The 19,443-nt window shown below is 39.3% G+C and overlaps 1 long non-coding RNA gene and 1 pseudogene across 1 annotated transcript; one reads left to right on the plus strand and one right to left on the minus strand.

The window, feature by feature from the left end:
- The first annotated feature begins 12,234 nt into the window (after positions 1 to 12,234).
- Positions 12,235 to 14,455, plus strand: LOC138916711 (olfactory receptor 5A1-like; annotated as a pseudogene).
- Positions 14,456 to 15,950: 1,495 nt separating this feature from the next.
- LOC138916714 (uncharacterized) lies at positions 15,951 to 19,421 on the minus strand. The gene is made up of 2 exons (XR_011424050.1): positions 18,858 to 19,421; positions 15,951 to 18,540 (listed from the first exon to the last, which is right to left on the minus strand). It is a non-coding gene; the product is annotated as an uncharacterized lncRNA (long non-coding RNA).
- Between the last annotated feature and the right edge of the window lie 22 nt (positions 19,422 to 19,443).

Raw genomic sequence — 19,443 nt, forward strand, 5'->3', positions numbered from 1 at the left:
CATAATTCAGGGGCTTTTTCAAGCACTTAATTAATTTCAGAGCCATGACTGATCAGATTCTTTCTCTTTTACCATATAAAGAGATGAGAGTATTTTCCTTAATTACTTTGTTTCCAATCCTCATACGTTCGTAAACTATGGATTGGGAAAATATGAAATTAAGGCATTTTAGAAGATAATGTACTAATGATGTCCGTTTATTGTCTTTGTCCCCAAAGAGAATTACAGTATTTACGCAAGAGAATTTTTTAAGTTGAGTTTGGTAATTATAAATGGAAGACACTGATTAACTCAAAGTTGATGATTAAGATATATATGTAGCCAGCTGCAGAGTGGAAAGAAATTAAGAGTATTTCTTTTTGTCTTTTGAAAATGAAATAATTTCCTTCTCCCATCTTTTTCCCTCCAGATGGTACCAACCAGGTCCATGGAAGGAGATAGAAATCAACCTCTGCAGTCGTGTTTGTTCTCCTGGGACTCTTAGATGAAGAAAGGTAAAGCTTATCCTCTCTCCACTCTTCCTAGGGATCTACCTTGCGATCCTAATTTGGAAACTGGGTCTCATCATCCTAATCAGGATGGACTCCCATCTGCACACACCCACGTACATTTTTCTCAGTTTCCTGTCCTTTACAGACATCTGTTCTTCTTCTTCCACCAGCCCAAGGATGCTTTCGGACTTCTTAAAAGATACAAAAAATGATTTTGCTCGTTTCCTGTGCCACCCAGTATTTTGCTGAGTCCTAGATTTGTCTGACTGAATGCTGCCTCTTGGCTGCCATGGCCTATGACAGATATGTTGCTATTGGTAGGCCTCTGCAGTACTCAGCCATCATGGCTCCCAGCCTCTGTCAGAAGATGGCTGCTGGGGCCTATGGGAGTGGTTTCCTTGCTGTCATCGCTATTACTATGCCACTTGGTTTCATCTCTGTTACCATGGGCCCAACATCAGTTCAAATTTCTTCCTTGACATAATCCAAATTATTTTCTTGTCTTGTTCTAATCCCTTCATCAGCCATACCATTCTTTTTCTCGTATGTATTTTTGTTGGGTTCAGTTCTTTCTTAGTTATCAGCTTATCCTATGTTTTTGTTTCACCTTCCATTCTGAAAATATCTTCTGTCAAAGGTAGTGCCAAAGCTTGCAATACCTGTGCCTCTCACCTGGTAGTTGTGACAATCTTCTATGGCACAAGCCTCTCTGTGTGCTTACTTCCCAGCTCTAGCCACTCCAACAAGCAGGACAACGTGCTGTTAGTGTTCTATGTTATCTTTATACCCATGTTAAATCCTCTTATCTATAGTTTGAGGAAAAGGGCTTTCAAAGAGGCCCTGAAGAGGGTGGTAAAGAGGCTAATACATTTACCTCAGTGAGAACAATATTTTTGCAGCTGTTATTTCCCCTATGAGGAACACAAGAGTAAGAATACGTGTGACCCTTTGTAGGTCACAAGAATAGCTAGGTAGAGAGATGGAATGAAAACCTGGCTCCTTGATTCCTGGTGCCATTGTGTTTAGCTGTCACCATCAAGTGATCTATTTGAGGCAGTGTCACCACCATTGAATTCAGTTTATAAAGCGTGTATCCATGATTAGACCCAGGTCGATAAAACCCTACACTTTGAGAATAGAAGTTCTGTAATATATTTAATGTAGAGAAATGATGAGAATCTAGGAAGCCACACAGACAGTTCTTTCCTCATTGATTTTTTCTTTTATATATTTTCAATTGTTGAGAATTTATTTGTACTTCAAGAAAATTTTTAAAAAGAATGTATAAAATTGCATATGTGAATGTTAAAAATAATTTAAAAGTGAATACTTTATCTTATTAATTCCAAAGAGAGTGAGAGAAATCTAGTGTGAGAGAGATGGCACAGAATCAGAAAATTGGAAAGAGGGAGAAAAACAGAGAGAGAGAGAGCGCAGAAAAAATGGGTACAGAGGGAAGGGGAGGGGAAGGAGGAGAAAGCAGGAGAGGAAACTAAAGGAAAAGAGAAAAAAATAGTGTTCTGGCTTTATTCCCAAATAACATTGTTCCTTCTATCTTATTCCTTGAAACTCCTTGTGAATTGAATTGTGAAAAACAGATGGGAGAAAGGAATGGTAGAAAGAAGGGGCAATTTTAAGGTCAAGAGTTGGGGAGATTCTCACAGGCTAGAAAGAAGTCAAAGTCATCAATTTCCGGGCATACGTGGCCTGAAGCATGTTCTGTGGTAGCCTCCCAGAGACCATGCCAGACTCAGAAATGAAGGCTGTCATGGTATGTCTAGGAAGGCAGAGTCTGAATCTCAGAGATCTAAGCGCATGGAATTTCAAGGCCTTAAGTTGACCAGAGAGCAGCAGAGCAACCAGATGTGGGGTACCATGGAGACTCAGGGTCCAACTGGTATAATTTAAAGAAAATTTTGAAAAGAGATGTTTTCTCATGCATGAGTTGTGGACTAAGCTTTACATATATTATGTTACTATTTACACAGTATTTTACACTTTACATAGTTACATTGCATAGGTTTGATTTTTTTCTCTTACCATGTTCAGTTGGCAGGGGATAAATTAGACCCATTTACAGATAAAACCTTTGGTCATATTGAGGTCTGCCACATTCTTCCCAGGGTAGCAACAATTCTTCTTGAAGCTCACAAAGTGTCATGTATGGAACAAAATGGTTCTTACTAACCAGAAACATTTCTACTGCTACTTGTCCATGGTGCCAAATTTCTGTACATTTGATGTTATAGCTTTAAAACTATCTTAAGAATCTGTTCCTTTTAAAATATTAATTTTTTACAGTTCTTATCAGAGTGACTATATAACTACTGACCAATTAGCAAGTGTTAAACTGAGTAATTAACTCCTTATCCCATCCATCCTTTTCTCTCTAGAAGTAGGATTAGCAGAAGCAGATCAAATCATGAATGAGAACTTCCTAAATCAGGTGTTTCCCTAGTAATGGCAGGGTAGATGAGCTCCATCTTAAAAAAAAGGAAAAACAAAACCCAAAAAACAAAACCAAAATTTTGTGGGAATCATCTTAAGCAGATATTTTTAATGAAGGATTAGCAATGCAGCATAATATGTTGTAAAGAACTCCAATTCAGAACACATGAATTAAACCTACTTTTAATAGAAGGCATGCCACGTACTTCACACTCTCAGTGCTTTATAAGGATTATCTAATTGATTCTACGAAGAACTACTCTATAAAGTAGCTGATACTATAAGCCCATTTTATGGGTGATATTAATGGAGCTTGAAGAGGTTAACTTGCTCAAGGTCACACAACCAGGAAATGGAAAGCTGGAATTCAAACCAGATTAGCTGATACTAATGTCCATGGTATTAACCATGATGATCTGTGGCTCTGTCAAGAATTAGTTTTACTGTATTCCTTATTACTTCAATATCCTTACTTATGCCTAGGAAACCATGCAATATCTGTCTCATAGGGCTGCTGTGATAATTAGCTCAGGTCACGGAGTGAGAAAAAATATATATCTAAAATGGAAGGCTTTGTAAACAGGGAAGTGTCCACATATCTAATTTATTGTTATCAAGCAGTATTCTCAGTTAGCTGTGTCATCTTTGGCAAATCTCTTAGCTCCTCTGGCTTCTAGCTCCTCGCCTTGAAAATGATGATGGTATTAGACTAGAAGATGTCCAGGTCCTTTCCATGTCAAATGCCTCCAAGGTTGTTAAAAGAAATGTTATAATCACAAGACCATAATAGGACCATGAGGAAGTGGGGAATTGAATCAGAAGGGACATGGCAAAGTGGGGCATGAAATTAGATGGAGTAAAATTCCATGACAACCATGACCCAAGAGAATAAGCACCTGGAGTGTTTTCTCCCTCATTGTCTTTTCTCTTTTCACCTCTGCCCTAATAACACATTTAAGAAATACCCATCCAGTTGTGGGTGTTTCTTTGGCTGTGAATGGACAGCCAATTTCATGGCCTAAAGCACCAATCTTGGAGTGCAGTAGGGCCCACCTGAATAGATCTTTTGAAAGCAAATGAGCAATTTCAAGTTTGGCAAGAGCTCTGTTATCCTGGGGGATGTAGGTCAAGGTGAGAGGGCAAGATTTATAGAAAAGAGTGGATTCCGTGTTATCTCAATATCCAAGTGATTCTTCCAGTAAAACCTATGTGGAGTAAGATTTGTGGTCCTCATACATTTTATGAGGTTTATGCTCTCTTCTCTTCTTTATCTCTTTCCTCTCCCTCACTTCCACACCCTCCACTTAGGGCTTTTCCTGGGGTTCTCTTTCTCCCTACCCAAATTCTCTCACCTTCAGTGAAAAGAATAATCTCTAATCTAAAATGTCAATATTACTATGGAGTGAGGGGTGGATGATGTTGAGTTCTAGTTCTGCAATTTCTTAATGATGTGGTCTTTAACTCAGTTAACTTGTGTTTTTCACTTGTAAAATGAGAGAAATAGAAACATTTAGAATCTAATGAGACAATTTCTATAAAGCCTAGCACACTCTAGAAATTAATAATAAAGCATTGAATGAAAAATAATAATTTGCTGAATTCCAGGGGATTTAACTAATATCAAAACATCTTTGTCTAAGTATGGCCCTCTCATCACTCTTATTCAACACAGTACTGGAAGTTCTAAGCAGAGAGATTAAGCAATAAAAAGAAATAAAAAGTAACAAAATTGGAAGAGAAGGAGTAAAACTGTCACTATCTGCAGTTGACATGATTTTATACTTAGAAAGCCATAAAGAATCCATCAAAAAACTATCAGAAATAATAAGCGAATACAATAAAGTTTCAGGGTACAAAGTCAATATACAAAAATCAGTTGTTTTTTTTTTAAAGGCAAAGATCATACCCATTTCATTTATTTATTTTTTTAAAGATTGACACCTGAGCTAACATCTGTTGCCAATCTTCTTTTCTTCTTCTTGTCCCTAAAGCCCACAGTGTATAGTTGTATATTCTAAGTGTAGGTCGTTTTGGTTGTGCTATGTGGGACACCACCTCAGCATGGTCTGACGAGTGTTGCCACGTATGCATCCAGGATCCAAACCGGAGAAACCCTGGGCCGCTGAAGCAGAGCACGTAAACTTAACCACACAGCCACGGGGCCAGCTCCAGTTGTTTTTCTATATACTAACAATGAACCAGCAGAAAGAGCAATCAAAAATAAAATCCCATTTATAATCACAATAAAAACAACAAAATGCCTAGAAATAAATTTCGCCAAGGAGATGAAAGACCTGCACACTGAAAACAGTTAGGGATTGTTGAAAGAAACTGAAGACAGAAAGAAATGAAATGATATTTCATGCTCATGGATCACAACTGATTTCTGAATGTTGACTTTTTGTTCTGGAACTTTATCAAATTCATTTATTACTTTCAACACAGTTTTGGTTGAATCTTTAGGATTTTCTGTCTACAAGCTCATAACATCTGCAAGTAATACTAATTTTATTTCTTATTTCCCCATTTGTATGTCTTATATCTCTTTATCTAGCCTTTTTGCTCTAGCTAAGATTTTCAGTTGCTATATTGAATAAGAGTGGTGAGAGTGAGAACCCTTGTCTTGTTCCTAATGTTAGAGGGAAAGCTTTGTTTTTCACCGTTGACTATAATATTACCTCTGGGTTTGTTTTATATGTTCTTTGTTATGTTGAGGAACATTCCCTCTAGATCCAATTTTGCAGGGTTTTAATCATGAAAGGATATTGTACTTTGTCAAATGCTTTTTCTGCATCTATTGAGATGATCATGTTTTTCACCTTTCATTCTACTAATGTGGTGTATCACATTTATTGATTTGTTCATTGAACTTTCTTCCTTTCCTAGGATAAATCCCACTTGTTCGTGGTGTATAATCCTTTTACTGTGTTGTTGAATTTGGTTTCCTAATATTTTGTTGAGAATTTTTGCATCTCTTTCAAGATGGATATTGGTCTGTAGTTTTCTTTTCCTGTGTGCTGTTCTTGTTTTCTTTTCTTGTGTGTTTATCTGGCTTTGGTGTCAGAGTAATACTTTCAATTCCAAAATGCAATAGGAAGTATTCCTTCCTGTTCAATTTTTTGAAAATGTTTGAGAAGGATTGTCATTAATACTTTTTTTAACTTTTGGTAGAATTTGCCAAAGAAGCCATCTGGTTCTGGGGATTTCTGTGTTAGGAGGTTTTCAATTACTGATTCAATTTCCTTACTTGATTTTTTTCTATTTAGATTTTCTGATTCTTCCTGATTCAATCTTGACCGTTTGTATATTTCTCGGAAGTTATTCATTTCTTCTAGATTATCCAATTTGCTGGGCTGTAATTGTTCATAGCAGTCTCTTATAATCTTATGTATTTTTTACTATCACTTGTAATGTCTCCCCTTCCATTTCTGATTTTATTTATTGGAGTCTCCTGTCTTTTATTGTTAGTGTAGCTAAAGATTTGTCAATATAGTTTATCTTTTAGAAAACTAGCCCTTAATGTCATTTATTATTTCTATTGTTTTTCTGGTCTCTATTTAGTTTATTTCTAGCCTGGTCTTTGTTATTTCCTTCCTTCTATTCACTTTGGTCTTTGTTCTTCTTTTCTCATTCCTTGAAGTGTAAGGTTAGGTTGTTATTTGAGATCCTTCTGTATTCTTAATGTATGCATTTATTGCTGTAAACTTCCTTCTCAGAACTGCTTTTGTACCATAGTATTGGTTTTGGTGTATTCTATTTCCATTGTTATATGTTTCAAGATGTTTTTTGATTTCTCAGCTGCGCATTGATTTTTCAGTAGTGTGCTGTTTAGTTTTCACATATTTGTTCATTTCTCAGCTTTCTGCTAATGGATTTCTAGTTTCATGCCAATGTGGTCAGAAATGATACTTGGTATGATTTAAATCTTAAATTTTCTAAAACACATTTTGTGTCCTCTCATGTGATCTATCCTGGAAATGTTTTCTGTGCACTTTAGGAGAATGTGTGCTCTGCTGCTATTGGATGGAATGTTCTATAAATGTCTGTTATATCCATTTGGTCTAACGTGATTCAAGTTGAACATTTTTGTGGGAATTTCCTCTCTGGATCATCTATCCATTTCTGAAAAAGGAGTATTAAAGTCCCCTACTATTGTTGTATTGTTGTCTATTTCACCCTTTGTATCTGTTAATATTTGGTTAATATATTTAGGTGCTCTGATTTTGGGTGCATATATATTTACATTTATTATGTCTTCCTGATGAATTGACCCCTTTATTATTATGTAATGACCTTCTTTGTCTCTTGTTTCAATATTTGGCTTAAAGTCTATTTTATCTGATATAAATATAGCTATTCCTGCCTTCTTTTGTTTTCCACTTGCATGAAATATCTTTTTCCATTCTTCCACTTTGAGCCTATGGGTCTCATGAAAGCTTAGTGAGCCTCTTGTAGGCAGCATATAGTTGGGTCTTGATTTTTCATCTATCTAGGACTCTGCCCTTTTTTTTGGTGAATTCAATTCATTTACATCTATTGTAATTATTGATATGTAAGCACTTACTAATGCCATCTTATTCATTGCTATCCAGTTGTTTGTATTTCCATTGTTTCCTTTTTTCTTGTGTGCACCTACCTTTGCACATGTGTTTTTTTCCATGGTGGTAGGCTCTGTTTCCCCTTTCTTATCTTTCGTGAACCTAGTCTAGATTTTCACTAGGTGATTACAATGAGGGTTGTATAGAAATCTCATAAGGAAAACAGTCCATTTTAAGCTCATAGCAGCTTGACTTCCATTTTCTACAAAAACTGGACCCTTCTACTCTTCTGTTTTACATTGTTATGTTATTTTTGCCTCTTTTTATATTCTGTATTCTTTAACAAATTATAGTAGCTATAATTATATAATACTCCTCACTTTTAGTCTTTATACTACAATTTAGTGGTTAGCACACCATCCTATTACAGAATTAGTCTTTTCAGTCTGCCTTTATATTTACCTTTATCACTGTGCTGTATTCTTTTGTATGTTTTCATGTTGCTGATTAGTGTCTTTTCATTTCAGCTCAAAAAACTCCTTTCAGCAGTTTTTAGAAGGAAGATGTAGTGGTGATGAACAATCTCAGCTTTTGTTTTTCTGGGAAACTCTTTACTTTCCCTTCATATATGAAGTATAACTTTGCCTGATAGAGTATTCTTGACTGGCAGTTTATTCTTTCAACACTAAGTATGTCATTTCACTTTGTCCTGGTCTGTGGGATGTGGCTGAGAAAACTCCTGGTAACTTAATGGGGGTTCCTCTGTAGGTTACCATCATTTTTCCGTAGTTGCCTTTGGGATTTTGTGTTTATCTTTGATTTTTAAAAGTTTAATTATAATATGTCTTGGAGAAAGTCTTTTGGCATGAAATAATTGGGTGGTCTATAAGCTTTGTGAGCTTGGCTGTCCAAGTGTCTCCGGGTTTGAGAAGTCTGTAGTATTATTCCCTAAATAAATTTTCATCTGCCTTCTTCCTCTTTTTTCCTTTCAAACTTCAATTCTTTTAATTTTGTTTTGATGAAATCCCATAGATTGTATAGGCTTTCTTTGCTCTATTGTCTTTCTTTTTTTCTTTGCCTCGCTCTGACTGGGTTATTTCAAACTTCTTGTCTTCTAGCTCACTTATTTGCCTTCAGTTTTCTTTACTGCAAATGCTCTTTATTGCATTTTTCATTTCATTCATTGAATTCTTCAGTGCCAGAAATTGTTTCTTTTTTATGGTTTTGGTTTATTTAGTACATATATATATATATGTGTGTGTGTGTGTGTGTATATATCATTTTGTTCATTTTTTTCTCCTAACCTCATTATTGTCTTTTTAGTTACCTTGTAGTTCATTGAGATTCTTCAAAAAGCTATTTTGAATTCTTTATTAGCTTGGTCACAAAATTATGTACCTTTAAACTTCTGAAATTGGAGATTATGGTCATCTTTAGGTGACAACATATTTCCTTGATATTTCATATTTCTTGTAGGTTTTGGTTGCTGCTTTTACATTTGAATTAAAAAAGACCTGCTAAAATCTTTACTAATTGCCTTCCTATGGGGTTTACTGTCACTGGTGGTGTTATATCTGAGATTTTCTCTGACTTTATATGGGTGAATGTGCTCCACTCTGCTTGCTACCATGGTTGGCAGAATTTTTAGGCTATTGTGTCTTCCTCGTTACAATTCACGAGGATGGCTACTGGAAACCTCTTATTTGTTTTCTCAAAGCTAGTGCTATAGCTCATGTTTGTGTGTTCTCTCTTGCCATAGACCCAGGTTTATTTTTCTGAGACCACCCAGTTTACCAGCTTTGTTGTCACTGCTTCCCTTAGAAATATTCACAAGAAGCCAGTTGCAGAGTGGGGAGAGGTGTGGGTTTGGCACTGGGGCCTTGTGGTTCCCACTGATCTGGGGGGGAGATTCTTGGGTGAGGTACTCCTGGAGGCTCACGGAGGATTTCAGCTGAAATCCTGAGTGCAGTAGGCAGGAACTATGCTCATTTAATGTCTTTTGATATTGTCATTTGTTTATTTCCTGATCTTCCCCCTCCCTCCATCACCAACTACCTGTCTCAGTGCACTAGGTTCTTTTTAGAGACACAGATTTCTCCAGCTGTGTCCAACACTACTGAAGTGGCTGGGCACTCACTCACTGTTCTTTTCCCCTGTGGCATAGTTCACCACCGTTGAATATTTCAGACTGTGCATTGTTGCCTTGAATGAGTGGTCCTTGGAATGCTCCTCTCACCTTCCCCACTGTGACCAACTCATGCTTCTTTTCTGTTCCAATAGTTCACTGTACTCCACTCTCAAGAAGGCTGGGGTTCCACAAAGTCTCTCTCATTCATGGGTGTCTGCCAAAGACAGCACTCTCCAGACTTTACCTGATCATAACCCAGATGGACTTAGGTAGGTTCACTGACTCCTGCTGGCTCTGCAGCCCATTCTGAGGTCTGTTTGATTATGGGATACACAGGTAGGCAAGATTTTTCCTGGGTCCCTTGGTCTATGGCCCTGGATACCACAACTCCCACAGGGTGTTTTTGCTCAAGAATGGATGTCTAATTCATTCTTACAAAAGTGGGACAAAAAGAAGGACTGTCTTTTACTGCTAAGATGCTAACATTCCTCCTTCCTCTGATAATTTTTAATCTCATACACTTACTCATGTAGATATGCAGCTTATATCTTTGACTATTGTGACACCAAAAGACACCAAGTCAAAATTTTTGTTTAAAGGGATTCTGTGTTGGTGTTGCCCCTAAGGTATCTGACAGAAATAATATAAAGCATGTCTGAAGGAAGACATTTTAAACTCAAGCCTCAGTGATTCCCACAGATAAATTTTTTTTAAATGCTAAATTAAGATTAAAAAAAAATCACTAAGCAGACAAAAATACAAGATACCTTGCTAAGAGTCAGCTATAACATCAAACTATAAAATCAGATTTGCAAAACTATGTAGTTAAATTATTAGATATTAATAAGAAATAAATATGTTTAATATGTTTAAATAATGGATGCTATGGAAAGTATGATGAAAGAATAAGAGACTATCAAAGATGACCACTCAGGAAAAGAACAAAATGAAACCTTTAGAGAGAAAACAAAATATTATCACTGAAATGTGAAATTAAACAGATGCATTAAACAACCAGTTAGCAAAACTTATGATAGAATAAATTATCTGGAAGAGAGATCTGTAAAAATTAAACAGAACACAGGAGAGAAATACAAATAATGGATGTTTGAGTGAAGTGGAGGGTAGAGCAAGAAGATTCAATGACAGACATTTAATTGTGGTTCCAGAGGCATATACTAGAAATATAAAGACAATTTCAGAATATTACCTGTGTTTGATAGATAGCACATCAGGCTTAAGTTTACCTTATTGAATGAATGGACATTAGAGGAAGCTGTGAATACCTCCGTGAGTAGAAGATGAACAGAATATATCGTAGATGTAAAATCAGTCTTTTTGTTGTCATGATTGTTGGTTAAGATGATGACTGCGATGATGATGAAGAATGCAGTTTTCTGCTCTGTTCTCACAAAATTCTCTTTCTATTCAGTCTCACTGTGGACAGAACCACACCTAAGTCTGGCACGATCAATACACTCATGCATCACTTAATTGTGGGGAAACATTGAGCAATGAATCATTAGTCAATTTCGTTTTTGTCTGAACATCATAGACTGTACCTCCACAAACCTACTTGGTATACCTACTACACACCTATGCTATATGGGACTAGTCTTACAGGATCACCATCATTTATGCGGTCTGTTGGTGACTGAAATGTTGTTACGTGGCACATGACTGTACATATTCTGTCTGCTCCCATTTTTCCTTCCACATTGATCTCAAATCTTGCATTTATTTTCTAATTAGTAACTTCCTTCCTTCAGAATACTTTTCAAAAGAGTTCACCATGAAGCAAAGACAGATCTAATTTTGGGAAATGAACCCGTCTGCCTCACTTCTCAGACTACAGCCTTATGCTTCAATGGGGATTTTCTCATATTGTTCATTTTTGGTCCTAGAAGGCTGGGAAATGATTGGCGAAAAGAAAGTCATTCTGGATGGCTAATACTGACAAGTATTTGTAGCTCATAGACATAGTTTATTCCACTAATGTTGCAGTCTTTCTCCAGGGAAATCTCCAAGACTTCTACTTTACGCAAACACAAAACTCTCAGCTACATGTGACATATATTTTCTAGGTTTCATGGCTTCCCATGATTTTCTTTCTAGTTTGAGTTCATCTGAATAAAAATATACTTGTGCTGGAGATGTTCTAATGACCACCTGAAGAGATGACAGCTATTGCATCTTGAAGAGGGCATGCAGTGTCTTATGCAAAAATATTATTTTGGTTATTTACTGTTTGGCCTGAAGACTTAGTGCTTAACTTCTCTGGACTGGCTCCAAGGAGAAAAAGAGAAAGGACTTCCAGAAATCCTGCCTCAGTTTTCTAATCCCCATATCCCTTGCCTAAGCATCCTCATCCTTACATGAGTTCAAATCACTCTACTTCTACAGAAGTCTTGAATCTAGGAACCATGAATAGACTTGAGGGTGACAGAGAATCCAATAAAACCATATGCAGAGGTGATAAGTGGCTGCAGTTTCCTGGGTACAGGGTTCAGACTTTGTAACAGATTTTCAAATGTATCACTGACTCAAAGAAGATCAAGAGTCGCTGTCTTAGATAATTTAACTTATAAGTATCTCTGATTTGAAGAAAGAAAAAGCTGCACCTGCAAAGAAAGGAGCATAATGGCTCTTTCAAACTTATCTTATCTAACTTCTCAGGTGCTTTCCTAGAATCATTAAGTTGTTCAACTCACATCCATTTCCAAACTATATCTTGTCTCTGACTCTTCCCACTATTCTATGGCATTATTTTTAGATCTCAGATGGTTTTATGAAAACAGAAAGGCAGTTACAAGATAGTCCACCCTCCCTGATTACAGTTTAGTGGAATCTTGGTTCCAAAGATTCTATTTATTTATTTATTTATTTTCTGAGGAAGATTTGCCTTGAGCTAACATCCATTTCCAATATTTCCCCTTTTTTTCTTTTTATGTGGGCTGTACCACAGCATGGCCTCTAACAGAAGAATGGTGTAGGTCAGTGTCTAGGATTCAAACCCAGGTACCCTAAGTGAAGGGCACTGAACGTAACCGCTAGGCCTCTAGGGCTTGCCCCCGAAGGAGATTTTAAAAGACATGTACCCCAGCATCCTCATTTGGTGTATGAAGCCTCATGATTCAGGGACTTCTTCAAGCACTGATTAACATCAGAGCCATGTGTGAGGAGAATTTTTGTTTCACCATATCGAGAGATAGCAGTTTTCACCAGTTTTGTCTATTTCTGATTCTCAGATATTTGTGAATTCTAGGAAGTTAAAACATGAAATTAAGACATTTCAGAGGATAATGTACTCATAATGCCAATTTACTGTCTTTTGTCCCCAAAGAGAATGAGAATGTTTATTGAAGGGAATTGTTCATTTAAGTTTAGTAATCATGCGTGGAAGACAGATTAACTCAACATGATGATTTAAGTTGTATATTTAGTCAGCTGCATGACTGGAAAAAGACGAAGAATACTTGTTTTTGTTTTTTGAGAATGAAATAATTTCCATCTGTCATCTTTTTGTCAGTAGATGACACTAACCATGTCCATGGAAAGGAATAGAAATGAGACTTCTGTGTCCACGTTTGTTCTCCTGGGACTTTCAGATGAAAAAGAGGTGCAGCGTGTACTATTCCCAGTCTTTCTAGGGATCTACCTTATGACTCTAATCTGGAACCTGGGTCTTATCATCGTAATCAGGATGAACTCCCACCTGCACACGCCTATGTACTTTTTTCTCAGTTTCCTATCATTTTTAGACATCTGTTATTCTTCTTCAAATAGCCCAAGAATGCTTTCAGACTTCTTAAAAGATGAAAAAAACATTTCCTTCATTGCCTGTGCCACCCAGTATTTTATTGGGTGCTGGATGGGTCAGGCTGAATGCTGCATCTTGGCCACCATGGCCTATGACAGATTTGTTGGTATCGGTAGGCCTCTGCAGTACTCGAGCATCATGGCTCCTGGCCTCTGTCATAAGTTGATTGCTGGGGCCTATGGGAGTGGTTTCCTTGGTAGCTTAGTTCAAACAGTTTCTTGCTTTCGTCTCTACTACTGTGGGCCCAATATCATTCCAAATTTCTACTGTGATGTAACCCAGATTATTTCTTTGTCTTGTTCTGATTCCTACATCAGCCAAATGATTCTGTCTCTCGAATCTATTCTTGTTGGGTTTGGTTCCTTCTTGGTAATCATCTTATCTCATGCAATCACTGTAGCTTCCATCCTGAAACTATCTTCCATCAAAGGTAGTGCCAACGTCTTCAATACCTGTGCCTCCCACCTAGTAGTTGTGACAATCTTCTATAGCACAAGCCTCTTTATGTACCTGCATCCTAACTCTAGCCACTCCAAGAAGCAAAACAAGGTGCTGTCAGTGTTCTATGTTATCCTAATCCCCATGTTAAACCCCGTTATCTATAGTTTCAGGAACAAGGAGATCAAAGAGGCCCTCAAGAGGATGACAAAGAGAGTAACACATTTATCTCCATAAAAACAATATTTGGGCAGGTGTTATTTCCCCTATAAGGAAAATAGAGATAAGAACATGTAAGAACTTTTTGTAGGTCATACAACAGCTAGATAGAGAGAAGTGAAAAACTCACTTCTTGATTCCTGGTGCCATCATATTTAGCTCACACTACCAAGCGATCAGTTTGAGGCAGTGTTATGAACATTGAATCTAGTTTAAAAGGTTTGTTCCCAGGATTATACCCACGTAGGTAAACCCCATATTTTGAGAACAGAGGTTCTGATAGACATTATATGCAGAGATAGACAAGAACCTAGGAATCCACACAGTCTTTCTCCTATGATTTTTAAAATGTCTTTTATTCATTTTCAACTGTTAAGCTTTTATATGTATTTCAATAAAATAAAATAATGTATAAAATCAAGTTGTGAAACTTAAAAATTATTTTAAAATGAGTACTTTTAATCTCCACCTCAAAGAGGGAGAGAGAGTGAGCATGAGAGGGAGGGACACAGAAAGAGAGAGATAGAAAGACTGAAGGAAAGACAGAGAAAGATAAAATATGACAGGAGAGGAGAAGAAGAAAGATTGATCTGGCTTTATTCCCAAATAAGCTTGTTCCTTCCATCTTACTCATTGAGCCTCCTTGTGAAGCGAATTTTGAAAAAGGTATGGGTGAAAGGAATGGTAGAAAGAAGGGGCACAATAAGGTCAAGAGTTAGAGAGATTCTCAGAGGCTAGAAAGAAGTCAAAGTCATCAACTTCTGGTCATAGTTGGCCTGTAGCCTGCTCTATGGTAGCTTACCAGAGACCATGCAAGACCTCAGAAATGCAGGCTGTCATGGTGTGTCTAGGGAGACAGGATCTGAGTCCCAGAGATCTGAGTCTCCCAAATATTCCTGGACCTTAAGTTTGACCAGGGAGCAGCAAAGCCAGTTTACTTGGGGGTACGATGTAGACTCTAGTCCAACTAAGAGAATTTAAAGAACATTTAAATGGACATATACTTATAGAGGAGAATTTTTTTACTTTTTACTTTTTTAAAGATTGGAACCTAAGCTAACAACTGTTGCCAATCTATATTTTATTCTTTCTGCTTTTTTCCCCAAATCCCCCCAGTACATAGTTGTATATTTCAGTTGTGGGTCCTTCCAGTTGTGGCACGTGGGACGCCACCTCAACGTGGCCTGATGAGTGGTGCCACGTCCATGCCCAGGATCCAAACCAGCAAAAGCCTGGGCTGCCACATCGGAGTGCACAAACTTAACCACTCGGCCAGAGGGCTGGCCCCTAGAGGAGAATTTAAATAGTAAGCTTCACATATATTACATTAGTATTTATACAATACTCTACACTTCATATAGTTAAATTGCATGGATGTGATTTTTTTCTATTACCATATGAAGTTGGCAGTTGAGAAATTATCCACATTTTACAGATAGAAGCTTTGAGCATATTGAGGTCTTCCATGTTCTTCCCAGAGTAGCCACAATTCATCTTAAGTCTCACAAAATTTAATTTGTGGAGCATAGATGCTTCTTATTGACCAGAAACATGCTCTCCATGGTTTGAATGGGTGCCCTAATTCTATACTTTTGGTGTTATATTTTTAAAAACATCTTAAGAATCTGTTCAATTTAAAAGATTAATCTATTACAGTTCTTACTTGTGGGAATATCTGACTACTAACCTATTAGGAAGAGTTAAATTAAATAATTAACTCATTGCCCCACCCACCACTCTCTCTCTAGAATTAATATTAACTGAAATAGAGCAAACCAAGAATGAGACCTTCCTAAAACATCTCTGTTTCCCTAGTAATGGCAGGGTAGATGATCTCCACCAAAAAAAAAAAAAAAAGACAAGAAACGTTTGTGAGAATGATCTTAAACAGATATTTTTTAATGAAGGATTAGTAATGCAGCATAATATGTTGTAAAGAACTCCAATTCAGAACACACAAATTAAACCTGCTATTAATGGGAGGCATGCTGTGTACCTCACAGGCTAAGTGCTTTATGAGCATTATCTGATTTGATTCTATGAAAAACTGCTGTATGAAGTAGCTACTATTATTAGCCCCATTTAATAGGTGATATATACTTAGGCTTGGAGAGGTTAATTTGCTCAAGGTCACACAACCAATAAATGGAAAGCTGGAATTCCACCCAGATTGGCTGACACCAATGCCCATGGTATTAACCACAATAAGTCATGGCTCTATCATGAATTAGTTTTATTGTATTCCTTTTTGCTGTGATTTCCTCACTTATGCATAGTAAATCACACCATGTATGCCTCATAGGACTGCTGAGATGATTGATTCAGGTTAGGTATTTGAGAAAGTGCATGTATGTATTTGTCTAAAATGAAAGTGCTTTGTAAAAGTGTCCACATATCTAATTTACTGTTGTCAGGTTATATTACCAGCCAGCTGTGTCATCTTGGGCAAATCTCTTAGATCCACTGGCTTCTAGTCCCCACCTGGAAATTAATGGTATTGAAACAGATGATCACTAGGTCCTTTCCACCACAAATGATTCCAAGTTCATTAAAAGAAAAGCTATAATCATGAGATCATAGTAGGACCATGAGGAAGTGTGGAATTGAATTAGAAGGGACATGGCAAAGTGGGGCATGAAAAATTAGCAGGGGAATAATTCCATGGTAAACATGACTCCAGAGAGCAAGAGCCTGGGGAGTTTTCTCCCTCTAACTCTTTTCCCTTTTAAGTGGGAAGTGTTTCTTAAAATGTTTTTTACTTTATTTTTTTAAAAAAGAATTTTTTTTCCTTTTTCTCCCCAAAGACCGCCCCCAGTGCATATTTGTATATTTTTCATTGTGGGTCCTTCTAGTTGTGGCATGTGGGACACTGCCTCAGCGTGGTTTGATGAGCAGTGCCATGTCCGCACCCAGGATTCGAACCAACGAAACGCTGGGCCGCCTGCAGCGGAGCGTGAGAACTTAACCACTCGGCCACGGGGCCAGCCCCTACTTTATTTTTTTTAATTGCGGCAACATTGGTTTATAACAAGTGGGAAGTGTTTTGTTTTGCTTTTTCTCTTCCTCCCTCGGTGTGGGGCCCTGCCCGTCTTCCTGTTCTGCACTCGCCTCCAAGCTCTCTGTATTGGGGTGGGCCAGACACCTGTAACAAATTGACTGCGCAGATCATGTCTTAAACACAGGATTTCATTTCCATCTCATGCAACAGGCCAGGGTGTATGTTCCCGGTCAGACAGAGGAGGAGGAGGGGATGGTAAGGAAGATCTGTTCCGTTCAGTCTCGCAGGGACCCAGGCTAGTGGGGGCTCTGCCGTCTCCAGCACATGGCTTCCAAGGTCTACCTGTCACCTTAATGTGGCTGGCTGAATAACGGCCCCCGAGAATGTCCATTCGGCAATCGTCAGAACACGTGAATATTACCTTATATGGAAAAAGGGACTCTGGAGATTCTCCTGGATTATCCGGTTGGGTCCTGAGTGTGATCACAAGGTCCCCACAACAGGGAGGCAGTGAGAGATTCCACCACAGAGAGGAAGTAGATGTGACAACACAAGCCTGAGTCTCAGTGACTCGAGCAAGAGGCCCCGAGGCACGGAATGCAGGTACAGGTGGCCTTCAGAAGCTGGAAGGGGCAGCGGGCTCTTCCTTGGGGTCTCTCTTTGGCCTTGACTTTGGCCCAACGAAACTGATTTCAGACTTCCGGCCTCCAGAACTGTAAGTATCTGCATTTTTTCAGCCACAACCTTGGTTGTAATTTGTCTCAGCAGCAACGGGCACGGATCCATCTTTGCCGTCATCCCAACCTATGGTAAGGGGGAAGCCGTGCGGGCGTTTTTACGGGCCAGAAAGCGGTGCATATCCTCCTCTCTGATGTTCCATTGTGAGATCCTGGCTATGTGGCCGCACCCGTCACCTAGAGAAGCTGGGAGATGTGGAGCTGGGCAGCCAGAGGCCCAGTGAGTCCAGAAGGAGGGCAGGGGATCCACTCTCTGCCACACCGAGTTATCCCGCCCTGCGTGGTGGTGTGGATGCCACAGCGGCTGGCCCGCTGGGGTCCTGTGTGGGCTGGGCAGGTTGTCCTCACTGCATTTGCCTTTTCGGCTCCTTGGACCAGGGTGGGCGCCCCGGGCCCAGCAGGCCTACAGCCTCAGCCCCCCGCGTCACATTTCTATTCACTTCCGGTCCACAGAGACATTCAACTTGTTTTTGAGCACGGCTAAACCTTTTCGCTTTCCAAATTTGACGTTGTATCTGTCATGCTACTTGGCCAGCCAGTCTCTGCCACACACTCTCCTGACACGGTGTGTCAAAGGGGAGACGGGCGCCGCCTTTTGCCTTTTCGCCGGATGTGACTCTGAAGCAGTCTGTTCTCCATAGAGAGGCTGGATGGATCTGGGTGTCACAAACGGCTCACGCCACCCTCCCGCTGAAAGCCCCAGTGAGCTCTGGCTGTCCTCATCTGGGAAACGGAAGCAACAATACCCACCTCACAGAGAGAAAGTAATGAGTGGCTGCTTGCGGGGGCGGGGGGGGGGAGCGGGGCACAGGGGTTGACTGCTAACAAGGTGGGCTTCTTTGGGGGGGATGAAAATGTTCTAAAATTAGGTCGTGGTGATGGTTACACCACCCTGTGACTATATTAAAAACCACAGAATTGTACACGAGTGTATTATATTTTATGTAAATTACATCTCAATAAGATGCTCTTAAAAATAATTTTCAACTCATAAAGCTGTTTCCAGGGAAAAATGAACCATCCTGTATTAAAAGGATTACCTTGTATCCACAATCGCTATGTGGCCAGCTGGTCTGGGCCACACACTCTCCTGAGGGGCAGAAGCCACGTGGCCCGCAGGCTGCCTCCCCAGTGTTAGTTCCCCTCCTTCCAGTTCTGACTTCCTCATTAAGCCTACAAACCCCTCATTCTTCCCAGTCACTCAGTCAAGAAACCGCCTTCTGGGGGCCGGCCTGGTGGCGCAGCAAAGTTCGCACGTTCTGCTTCGGAGGCCTGGGGTTTGCTGGTTCGGATCCCGGGTGCGGACATGGCACCGCTTGGCATGCCATGCTGTGGCAAGCATCCCACATATAAAGTAGAGGAAGACGGGCACGGATGTGAGCTCAGGGCCAGTCTTCCTCAGCAAAAAGAGGAGGATTGGTGGCAGATGTTAGCTCAGGGCTAATCTTTCTCAAAAAAGAGAAAAGAAACCTCCTTCTGGAGCCTTCGCTCCGTACATTGACTCTGCGCGTAGGAACAGACTGTTTCCACGCGTGCTTTGCAGGCTCGCACCCCGGCGGAGCTCGGCCCGCGCTGCCCGCGCACGCGCGCGAGGGAGGCGGCCGGGCGAGGGGCGCGACGTGCCGG

The sequence above is a fragment of the Equus caballus genome, chromosome 12 (assembly GCF_041296265.1).
Source record: "Equus caballus isolate H_3958 breed thoroughbred chromosome 12, TB-T2T, whole genome shotgun sequence".
NCBI lineage: Eukaryota > Metazoa > Chordata > Mammalia > Perissodactyla > Equidae > Equus > Equus caballus.